Raw genomic sequence first — 11,277 nt, 5'->3', positions numbered from 1 at the left:
AAGACTTTGGTTGTGGAGCTGAAGTAATATGAATTGGTCAACAAGCCTGAAACATCTCTGGTTTCACCATGCCATGCTATGTCTTTAGAAAAACATACAAACAAACAAAGAAAGAAAAAAAAAAAGGATATGATTTGTAGTTTAATTCACATTGCTGTCTGCTAGCAGAGTAGTGAGCAAATTGGGAGCAAAGCTGATCGTATGGAGATTAAAACAGAGGATCTTTTCTTGTACTCAAGTACTGATATTGAGGTGTGTAGTTCTCGATTCATGCTGACTTAGCCTTTCACAATACTCTTATTCAATTTGACGTAAATACTGACAGGTCATCACTTAATTTTATTTGACACACTATCCTGAATTCCTTGGGCTATTCTGAAAGTGTTTATTTCTAACGATTAGATTTTAATCAGTCTCATGCACACTAGATCCAAATTCCACATTTCTGTGCAATGACAAAAGACTAGTGGAGTGGTGCTACACCATCCAGTTTTCATGACTTTATTACAGTAATTCTATTATATGTATTTCAAACATAAGCGCACATCCGCATTCCATGCCTATTCTATCATCACTGAGCAGCAAGGCATGTTATTTGTCCTAATCTGGAATATTTTGAATAAAGCTGAGCAACTGATTTTCATGCTTTTCCTCAGGATATATTAGAGGAAAGTTGGTCTCTGGCTCCTCAAGCTCTAATTGCTGATTCCATTCAAACAGTTCATTTAAAAGGAGTGGCTGGAAGTCCTGGAGGCATTGTTCAGGTTGGAGTTTTTACTTGTAACATACCAAGCATATGATCAAATTCTAGATGTCTGATCTTCATTGGCTGCTTTGGCTATAACACCTTTCGGGAGAATCAAAATTGTGTAGTACTTTGAAACTTGTTTCAATCAATTTATACTTAAAAACTTGTTTCCTTTTGACAATGTTTGCATTGCATCTGAACACCCACACTTTTGACTACTAGGTTCTTGACTGTGAGACACCTTCATGTAGTTGTCTAATTTTCAAACTCTAAACCAACTAGGTTGAGATTATCAAAAACACTAACCTCAAATTATAAGACCATACAATGGCTTCAGGACTGAAAGTACTGAGCTCTGGCAATTCTATTATGTGGCAGGTGAAGGAATGCACGTCAGCCTTGCTGCGTTTTGCGAAGAGGTCTAGTTCTGAAAAATAAAAGTTAAAACAATGAAAATATTTTAGTCTTCCCGAGCTGACAATTGTTTATGTGTAACTAAGTATCATTTGAAATTTTCTTTTCCGTTTCATATGTTGAATATAGGGATAGTGCCAGGAAAGCTCTTAAGTTCTGCTACTTGATTATGCCTTAAACAGAAATTCAACTTTATTTTTTCTCTTGTAGGCCTCATTTGAGCGAGCAAAAAAATGGGTGCTAGAACTGAAATCACAAGGTATTGCTCGCACTTTCTTGCTGTCTAAACTCACTCAGTCCTCGGCTGCTTTAAACAATTTTAGGCTATAACTTTAATTTCAGTTTTGTTTAGGTGCTGTACTCTGTATACTAACTTTCTATGCGAGTTTGCGTCTTTCAATATAGCTAATTCTATCTACTTGGATCATTCCCTTATGACAAGGCAATCCAAATATGGTCATGGCACTAGCTGGGAATAAAGCAGATCTAGTAGAGTCAACTCTCGGTCAATAAGCACTTGTTGCTTTATTTTAGCATTCTTACTATGGTGTTTGAAAGCTTTTAAATTTTTTTATTTTATTCTTTTCTTATAAGGGAACACGTAAAGCCATGAAAGATGTTTGTTTGAAATATAATCGATGTCAAGATTTTGCTTCTTGTTAGTTTGTTAGTCATGAGGTATCATCTTGTTTCTTGCTTTGTTCTTGCTCTAATTGGGCTCGTCGTTTGAAGGTTTTTGTTTTTTTCTTGCAAGCTAATATGTTCTCTAATCTATTCTCTGATTTGCTTCAAAGGGCTGTAAGACGTCAGTTTGCTGTTTGTGCTGGCTTGCTGCAAGAAAATGGATCCTTATTTACTGGCTATCATTTTCATGGATGCCCACAATAGCAAAGACAAATTTAATCACGCTTTGGTAAGCTTTTTTCTTTTCTTTTCTTTGGTAAGGACACTTGAGTAATGTGGCTTGATGTTTTGCTATTTTGTTTATTATTCTGCTAAACTGCTTTGTCCTTGGTTGCATGATATCTGATCCAGCAAAACAAGGATATAATTTCATTCTATGTGCATATTATCTGCAGGGTTATGCATATATACTCACACACCCCGGAATACCTTCCGTCTTCTATATATGACCACTTCTATGATTCGGGTGATTCCATTCATGATTAGATTGTGAAATTGGTACAGCAGTATGGCTAGCTAGTTCTTTTATTAACTTGTGTCTAGTAGAAATTCTTCCTTGTTTAAGCATTTGGACTTGTCTGCATGTCCAAATTAGTAGATATGGGACATTTTGAATCAATATTCATGATTAGGTTTGTGTACATGAGACAAAGGTGGATTAATGGAAATTGCAATGAATGATTTTGGATGTGGATTTTATGGTTTCAGGAATAGCCAATTTTAATTTCCAAAATGCATGCATACCAATTGTACATGGGACTACTAAAATGTGTCGTCACAAACTGCAAGCTACAACAAAAACACAGCAAAACGTGTGGTTGCAGCTACACAGACACAACACAAAAATCAATAATAAGTCTATTGTCTTTTTGACAATGGGACAACAGAAAATTGTAGTCTGAAAGCCAAAACAACAACATAAGTTAGTTGAAAGTATTGGCTAAAGTGTATAACAACAACAAATAAGTGTGATTGGATGTGATTACAGACAATATAAAACACGTACTATTTATATTCAGACTACAAAAATTTGTCGTCTAAATAATCTCAAACGACAGTAAATTGTCGTCGTAATGAGATTGACATAACAGAAAGAATATGATATCTATTGTCTAAACCATTTCCCAACATCATATATGTATAATTTCAAAATCTTTCACACAACACTTAAATGTCATACAAACCAACCCTAGAACGACACTTAATTGTCCTCTGATTCTCTTTACGACCACATATAATTGTCGTGTAAAGTTAATTAGCACAACTTTTAAGTGTTGTTGTATGAGAGAAGAGACTACATATGAGTCTTCATTTTTCTTATTTAAGGGCATTCAGACCACACAAATAAGTCTTGCAAATATACTTCACACAATAGTTGTGATGACCTGGTTTTCTGTTATTTAAATTTGGTAATTAATAATGGACCAGTTGTACGAATATTTTTTATTATGCTTAATTCGTAGGTTGTATGTAGAGTGGAAAGATTTTCGTAAGTATAAATATTTGAATTTCACAGTTTAGGGGGTCGTGTGAAGTTTGACTTTTTATATGTTGGGATTCTCGGAAAACTTCCTTCACGAAAGTCGTAGAGCGCGTCGATGCGAGTTCGTGGACATGCGGAACGCGTAAATCGGAGTTCGTATGAGGAAGTTATGGCTATTGGAAAAAGTTTCCGTTTTAGTATATAAAGGAAAAATCAGAAAATATTTTCATTTTCCTCATTTCCTTTTCCGGAAGCCATCCTCTCTCTCTCTTCTCTCTCGTCCGCGTCCTCAGAGTCGAAGATTTTCGACTGACCCGACCCGAACCCGGCATTCCGACCCGACTTTTCCGGCGAGCTCCGGCCATCTCCGGCGACGAAACTTTCCAGACAGGATCATCTCCGCCGTCTGGTGGTCCCTGTGGTGTTCTCTAGCGACGAGATCCACCGTGTACGGCGCTTCAAGGCTGTACAGTTAGCGTTTTCGGACCCGGCCGGAAAACACAACTCCGGTGACTTCATGGCTTCAACGATTCCTTGGTTGAGTTCAGAATAGGCTTCCTGATCGATCTATGGTGGTTGTTTCGATCGATTTACGTGGAAATCGGATAAACTCGGATTGGATTACTGTTCACGGCTTGTGAGGTAGTTTTCGATCCCTTAAGCTTGTTTTCTGACTTCGATCCAGTTATGAAAGTTCACAAGCATGCTTAGATGAAGCTTTTTGATGTTGGGAGTTTTGTGAAATATTGAGTTTTGGCCGGCGGCGGTGCGCCACCGCCTGTGGCGGCGTTCCGGCAGTGTTCCGGCCATGTAAGGGACTGTTTGTGGTATTATATATGTTCTAGTCGTTGATACGAGCGTTTCGATATATAATATGCAAATTTTGGAGTTCGTATGAAATTGTTATGATTTTTACAGTTTCATACCGATCGATTTATTCGATCCGTGAGGATTCGAGCGTCCGATCGACTTGTGGTTTGGTCACATCGATCGTGGGCGTATTCCGGAGACCTTGGGAGGTCTTGGATGTGGTTTTGCCTCGATTGGCGCCACTTTGAGGGTTTTAGTTCAAAACAGAGGGTTTCGAACTTAAATCAAATGTAAATCGTCACTAAATTGGAAACGTATGTGATTAGGTACTTGACGAAGTACAGTGGATGATTATTTGTGAATTGGCGGCTTTGTGTTTTGTTGAAGACGCAGCAGAAGTTTCGAGGTGAGTAAATCTCACAAGGACCTTTATGAACAGAAGTACCATTATTGTTTTGGCGTTAATTATTTAACTGCAAACTATAGTTGGTATTAGTAGGCATTCCTGAGCGAATGACTACATATATATATTTAGATGAAATATATATATATCCTTGTGAATTATTGTGATGAATAATAATATGCATGATGGTGTTCATATTATTGTTAAATGTGACTTTTCAGGATTCGATATTATAGAAAAAGATGTTTTCTATTGTTTGGAAAGTCTTGAGCTTGATGTTACATTTTGAGTCAAGCGTGACTCACTTTAGATGTATTGGTTTTAGTATCAAGGGTCACAGATGGTGAGCAGGGATTAGGAAAACCGAAACTAGATGTTGTAACGTTTTTAAGTCAGATGTGACTTACTTAACGTTGACCTTAAGACCAGATAGGGTCTACGAAGATCTTATGTCACAGATGGTGATAGATCTTAGATAGTGACAGGTTGCAGACGGTGACCTTAATGTTTGATTTGATGACCAGATGGGGTCTGAAGATCATTAGTCACAGATGGTGATAGATAGTGATCAATGGTTGAGCTGAGATCAGATGGGTCTAAAGATCATATGTCACAGATGGTGATAGTTGCAGATGGCGACCTTGATGTTGATTTCATGACTAGACGGAGTCTGAAATCATATGTTACAGATGGTGACAGATCGCAGATGGTGATCAAGGCAGGAAATAGGTAATCACGTCCTTGGTAGGACGAGTGATTACAATTTCAATAGAATTCTAGTTTATCTGCCATGATAGCTTATGGGAGTAACGGTCGAGGTTGCTTGAGACTCATAGGTATGCAGCTTAAAGGAGAGTTCCGACGGCATTGTCCTTTAATTGTCTAGATGAGACTTGAATTGCTACTTGATGGTTAAGTTAGCAAATAGAGCATGGTCATAGCGGTGACTCATGTTGTCCTTTCTTTGGATAGGATATGGAATGTTAGAAGGAATCATGGCTGCATGTTTCCTTAAGTAGATTGATGTGAGTTGTTGATTGATGTTCATGAGTTACTCATACGAGCTTTCATAAGCTTACCGGGTTTTGTTGTGTGGAAAACCCGGTGCACCATTCTTTTGGTGTAGGGGTTAATCCTGCAGGTCAGGAAAATCGTGGCTGAAGCTGAAGTAGCTACAGGCAGCTGAACGGGTAGGAAGCAAATTTTGTTGGCTTTGCCATTGTTATGACTTCCGCTATGTAGTAAGCTCTGAGGAGCATTTACGCTTTATTTTGTGATGACAATTTAATTCATAAATTTGTGTAATATATAACTCTATGGAGCGAGTGTATATTAACTCGGATGGTTTCGGGGCATCAGTATTTACTCGTTATAAGAAAAGATGTTTCCAGGTATTTGTATTGATGACTGAACATTCACGCATGTATAATTATGGGATTATATATATCGATTTTCATGTGTGTAAAATCAGGGGCGTGACAGATTGGTATCAGAGCGTAAGGTACATATTTGGTGACAATCAATACTCCTCGAGTGATGGCCCGTCTGCAGCGGATCCCCATCATATGCTCTTCAGTATTGATATAGTCATTGGGTATGTAATGAGCGATATGATGCGAGTCGTCAAGGTAGTGTCGGCTCAGGGGATGAAGTGTAGGAGCTAGATGTAGCTTCTATGAGTTAAAGACTTATAAGGAATGATGACCTTTAGTTTTAACTCAAGATTTACGTAGGGGATGGAATTGTATCCTCTGACGTAGTATTGTGGCTAATGGAGTCATAGCGTTGACTTATACTTGTGTTTGAGAGTTATACATGTATTAACCACATGTTGTTATGCTCCTTAGGTGATGGATTCTCAAGGAGGCAGAGCTAGGGGTCGAGGTAGAACCAGAGGCAGGGGTAGAGCCCGAGGTAGGGGCAGGATTCCTCCTCCTGTTGAGGAGATATTCGAGGAAGAAGTTGAGGCATCGAATGTTGAGTTGCCTATTCCACCTGTTGTGGAGGCTGCAAATGTTGTAGATCCCACTCGTTTGTCTAAGTTGGCAAAGGAGATTTCGAGATTGGGAGGAGTTCCATTTCAGGGAGGTACGGATCACATGTTGGCAGATCAGTGGATCGAGAACATGAAGACCTACTTCGAGATAGTCGTTTGCGACGACATTGAGAAGAGGAAGATTGCCACATTTATGCTCCAAGGCGATGCACGGGTCTGGTGGAATGGCACACAGAGAGTGATGGATGTGTCCGCCATGACCTGGGATGGTTTTGTGGAACTGTTCAGGAAGAAGTACTTTCCGCCTTCAGTGAGGGAGCAATTGGAAAGGGAGTTTATCTCGTTAGTCCAAGGGACTAAAAGTGTGAGAGAGTACGAGGCTGAGTTCTCAAGGTTGTATCGCTTTGTGAGGCAGATGGATGCTGAGAGCTTAGCTATGAAGTTTCAGTGGGGACTGAATGCTTCGATCCGGCGCGATGTCGCTGTTCTGGAACTGAAGACGGTGGAGCTCATTTTCGTGAAGGCTATGGCCATTGAGCAGGAGAACTTGACTTTCCAGGAACAGGAATCAGCTGAGAGGGATTTCCAAAGAAAGGGAAAGGCAACTGCGGGGAGCAGTAAAACATTTGGGAATCGAGGTGGATTCTGGAAGAGACAGAGGACAAATCAGCAGGCACCAGCTAGGGCTGCAGCTGCACCTGCTAGGGTTGCACCTAATAGGCCGGTGGCGAACCCGAAGTGTTTCAATTGCAATGAGATGGGCCATGTTGCTCGAGCTTGCACGAAACCGAAGAACTTGGCATGCTTCACCTGTGGCCAGACGGGGCACTTCTTAAGGGATTGTACCCAGCAGGGTAGGGGACAAGGGAACCAGCAGAGGCAACAGCCTCAGGGGCAGGCTAGGGTGTTTGCTATTGGTCAGCAGAATACCGGAGTGGAAGGTACCTTATCCTTATTTGATTTCCTTGCTAGAGTGTTATTTGATACGGGAGCTTCTCACTCTTTCATATCTAGCTCTGTGGTTGATATGTTAGGATTGACTCCTAGACCTCTTGCTAGACCCTTGTGTGTTATTTCCCCACTTGGTGTTTCCCTTGAGCTTGATATGTTTTGTGATGCATGTCCGATTGTGATCGGTGGTAGGGAGCTTTCTGCAACTTTGATTGTGTTAGCAGATCATACGTATGATGTTATTTTGGGAATTGATTGGCTGAGGCCAAATCATGCTATGATTGATTGCTTTGAAATGGTAGTGTCATTTCATATACCTGGACAGCCAGTGTTTCGTTATCGGTGTCTTAGGTCAGATACTGATTTAAGGGCAGGATTCTTAGCTCATGTGGAGTCGGTGAGTTGTACTGCGGTTATGGCAGAGATTGCCGTGGTTTCCGAGTACAGTGATGTATTTCAGGAAATACCGGGGTTACCTCCAAGGAGGGTAGTGGATTTTGCTATCGATGTGATACCAGGTACTGCACCTGTATCCATGGCACCTTTTCGGATGGCACCAACTGAACTTAAAGAGTTGAAGGAGCAGATTGATGGTTTACTTGAACAAGGGTTCATTAGACCTAGTACTTCTCCTTGGGGTGCACCTGTGGTGTTTGCGAAGAAGAAGGATGGTTCACTAAGGTTGTGTGTGGATTATCGGCAATTGAACAAGGTGACGATCAAGAATAGGTACCCTTTACCTAGGATTGATGACTTGTTCGACCAGCTTAAGGAAGCTACTGTGTTCTCGAAGATTGATTTGAGATCTGGATATCACCAGTTGAGGGTGAAAGATGATGATGTTCCTAAAACTGCTTTTAGGACTAGGTATGGACACTTTGAGTTTGTTGTCATGCCTTTTGGTCTAACCAATGCACCTGCTGCCTTTATGGACTTGATGAACCGTATGTTCAGTCCGTACTTGGATAAGTTCGTGGTAGTGTTCGTGGATGATATCTTGATTTATTCCAAGACGCTGGAGGATCATGATAAGCATTTGCGGATTGTGCTACAGATTTTGAGAGAAAAGAAGTTGTTTGCGAAATTCGAGAAGTGCGAATTTTGGCAAAGGGAGGTCAAGTTCCTTGGTCATGTAGTTTCGAAGGATGGAGTCTCCGTGGATCCTTCTAAAGTTGAGGCAGTGATGAACTGGGGCCAACCCACTACTGTTACTGAGGTACGTAGTTTTCTGGGTTTGGCAGGTTATTACCGGAGATTCATTGAGGGATTTTCTAGCATTGCTTCGGCTTTGACCAAGTTGACCAGGAAGGATGTCCAGTTTGTGTGGACTGAGGAATGTGAGCGAGCATTCAATGAGTTGAAGGCTAGATTGACCACAGCCCCAGTGCTGACTATTCCCACAAGCGGTGGTGGTTTAGTCATCTATAGTGATGCGTCTCATCAGGGTTTGGGGTGTGTGTTGATGCAGCATGGTGGTGTTGTCGCTTATGGTTCTAGACAGTTGAAGGTGCATGAGCGTAATTACCCTACTCATGATTTGGAGTTGGCTGCAGTTGTGTTTGCCTTGAAGATTTGGAGGCATTACTTGTATGGGGAGAAGTTCGAACTCTTTTCGGATCATAAGAGTTTGAAGTATCTGTTCTCTCAGAAGGAGTTGAACATGAGACAGAGAAGGTGGATGGAGCTCATAAAGGACTATGATTTCACCTTGGAGTATCATCCAGGAAAGGCCAATGTGGTGGCGGATGCTTTGAGTAGGAAGCCCAGAGGTATTGTTGCTTCTATTATGGTTCAGGAATGGCTTATGTTGGAGACTGCATCTGAGTTTGACCTCGTGCAAGCAAGAGTTGAGAATGGAAGTTTCCTTGGAAGTATCACGGTACAGTCTACCTTGATTTCCAGGATCATTCAAGGTCAGACAGAGGATGAGTTCTCGCGTGCGAAGTTGGCAGAGTTGGCTGCGGATTCGTCAATTGGTGTTCCATCTGAGTGGACGGTGGGAGTAGATGGTGGTTTGAGGTTGAACCATAGGTTGTATGTTCCGGATCGTGTTGACCTCAGGGGAGAGATTCTTCGTCAGGGACATCGATCGCGGTATACTGTACACCCTGGAAGTACTAAGATGTATCGGGATTTGCTAAGACAATTCTGGTGGAATGGAATGAAAAGGGATGTGGCAGAGTATGTTTCTAAGTGTCTTACTTGCCAACGTGTGAAGCTGAGCATCAGAGACCTGCAGGTATGTTAAAGCCGTTACCTATTCCCGTATGGAAGTGGGAGCAGATCTCAATGGATTTTGTCACTGGACTGCCTAGGTCCAAACGAAGTCACGATGCAGTGTGGGTGATCGTGGATCGTTTGACGAAATCAGCGCACTTTCTTCTGGTGTCAATGACGTATTCGGTTGACATGTTATGCGAGCTTTACATCGAGGTAATCGTGAAACTTCATGGTGTGCCTGTGTCAATTGTTTCTGATCGTGATGCTCGGTTCACTTCTAAATTTTGGAGCGGTTTCCAAAAGGCCATGGGAACTGATTTAGATATGAGTACGGCATTTCACCCTCAGACTGATGGGCAGACTGAGCGAGTGAATCAGGTGTTGGAGGATATGTTGAGAGCCTGTGTGTTGGACTTCAAGGGAAGCTGGGAGGATCATCTGCCGTTGATTGAATTCTCTTACAACAACAGTTATCACTCCAGTATTGGCATGGCACCATATGAGGTCCTGTATGGTAGGCCATGTAGATCTCCGATCTGCTGGGCAGAGGCAGGAGATAAGGTGTTATTGGGTCCTGAGATTGTCCAGGAGACCTCTGATAAGATTTCTGTTATCAGGGACAGGATTCGAACAGCACAGAGTAGACAGAAGAGTTATGCAGATTTGAAAAGGAGACAGGTTGAGTTTAAAGAGGGTGATCATGTGTTCTTGAAGGTCTCACCCATGAAGGGTGTGGTGAGATTTGGCAAGAAAGGGAAGTTATCACCAAGGTTTGTTGGACCTTTTGAAATTCTGGAAAGGGTAGGAGATTTGGCTTATAGGCTTGCCTTGCCTCCTACTATGTCTGGCGTGCATAATGTTTTCCATGTGTCTATGTTGAGGAAGTATGTTCAGGATGAGTCACATGTGATTGATTATGGTACGATTGAGGTGCATGCGGATACGACCTTTGTTGTTGAACCTGTTCGAATTTTGGATAGGTCAACAAAGCAACTTCGAAGGAAAGAAGTTGACTTGGTCAAGGTATTGTGGAGTCACCATGACGAGGGTGATGCTTCTTGGGAGTTGGAGTCAGATATGAGAGCGAAGTATCCACAGTTGTTTGTTGATGAGCAAGCATGAATTTCGGGACGAAATTCCTTTAAGGAGGGTAGACTGTGATGACCTGGTTTTCTGTTATTTAAATTTGGTAATTAATAATGGACCAGTTGTACAAATATTTGTTATTATGCTTTATTCGTAGGTTGTATGTAGAGTGGAAAGATTTTCGTACGTATAAATATTTGAATTTCACAGTTTAGGGGGTCGTGTGAAGTTTGACTTTTTATATGTTGGGATTCTCGGAAAACTTCCTTCACGAAAGTCGTAGAGCGCGTCGATGCGAGTTCGTGGACATGTGGAACGCGTAAATCGGAGTTCGTATGAGGAAGTTATGGCTATTGGAAAAAGTTTCCGTTTTAGTATATAAAGGAAAAATCAGAAAATATTTTCATTTTCCTCATTTCCTTTTCCGGAAGCCATCCTCTCTCTCTCTTCTCTCTCGTCCGCGTCCTCAGAGTCGAAGATTT

The 11,277-nt window shown here is 41.4% G+C and overlaps 1 long non-coding RNA gene across 1 annotated transcript; it reads left to right on the top strand.

Annotated features, from left to right (window-relative positions):
- The first annotated feature begins 1,098 nt into the window (after nucleotides 1-1,098).
- LOC112191663 lies at nucleotides 1,099-2,071 on the top strand. The gene is made up of 3 exons (XR_002933057.2): nucleotides 1,099-1,167; nucleotides 1,373-1,421; nucleotides 1,957-2,071. It is a non-coding gene; the product is annotated as an uncharacterized LOC112191663 (long non-coding RNA).
- Nucleotides 2,072-11,277: the final 9,206 nt, after the last annotated feature.

The sequence above is a fragment of the Rosa chinensis genome, chromosome 3 (assembly GCF_002994745.2).
Source record: "Rosa chinensis cultivar Old Blush chromosome 3, RchiOBHm-V2, whole genome shotgun sequence".
NCBI lineage: Eukaryota > Viridiplantae > Streptophyta > Magnoliopsida > Rosales > Rosaceae > Rosa > Rosa chinensis.
The sequence above is the reverse complement of the archived record's forward strand: the minus strand, read 5'-3'. Positions and strand labels throughout refer to the sequence as shown.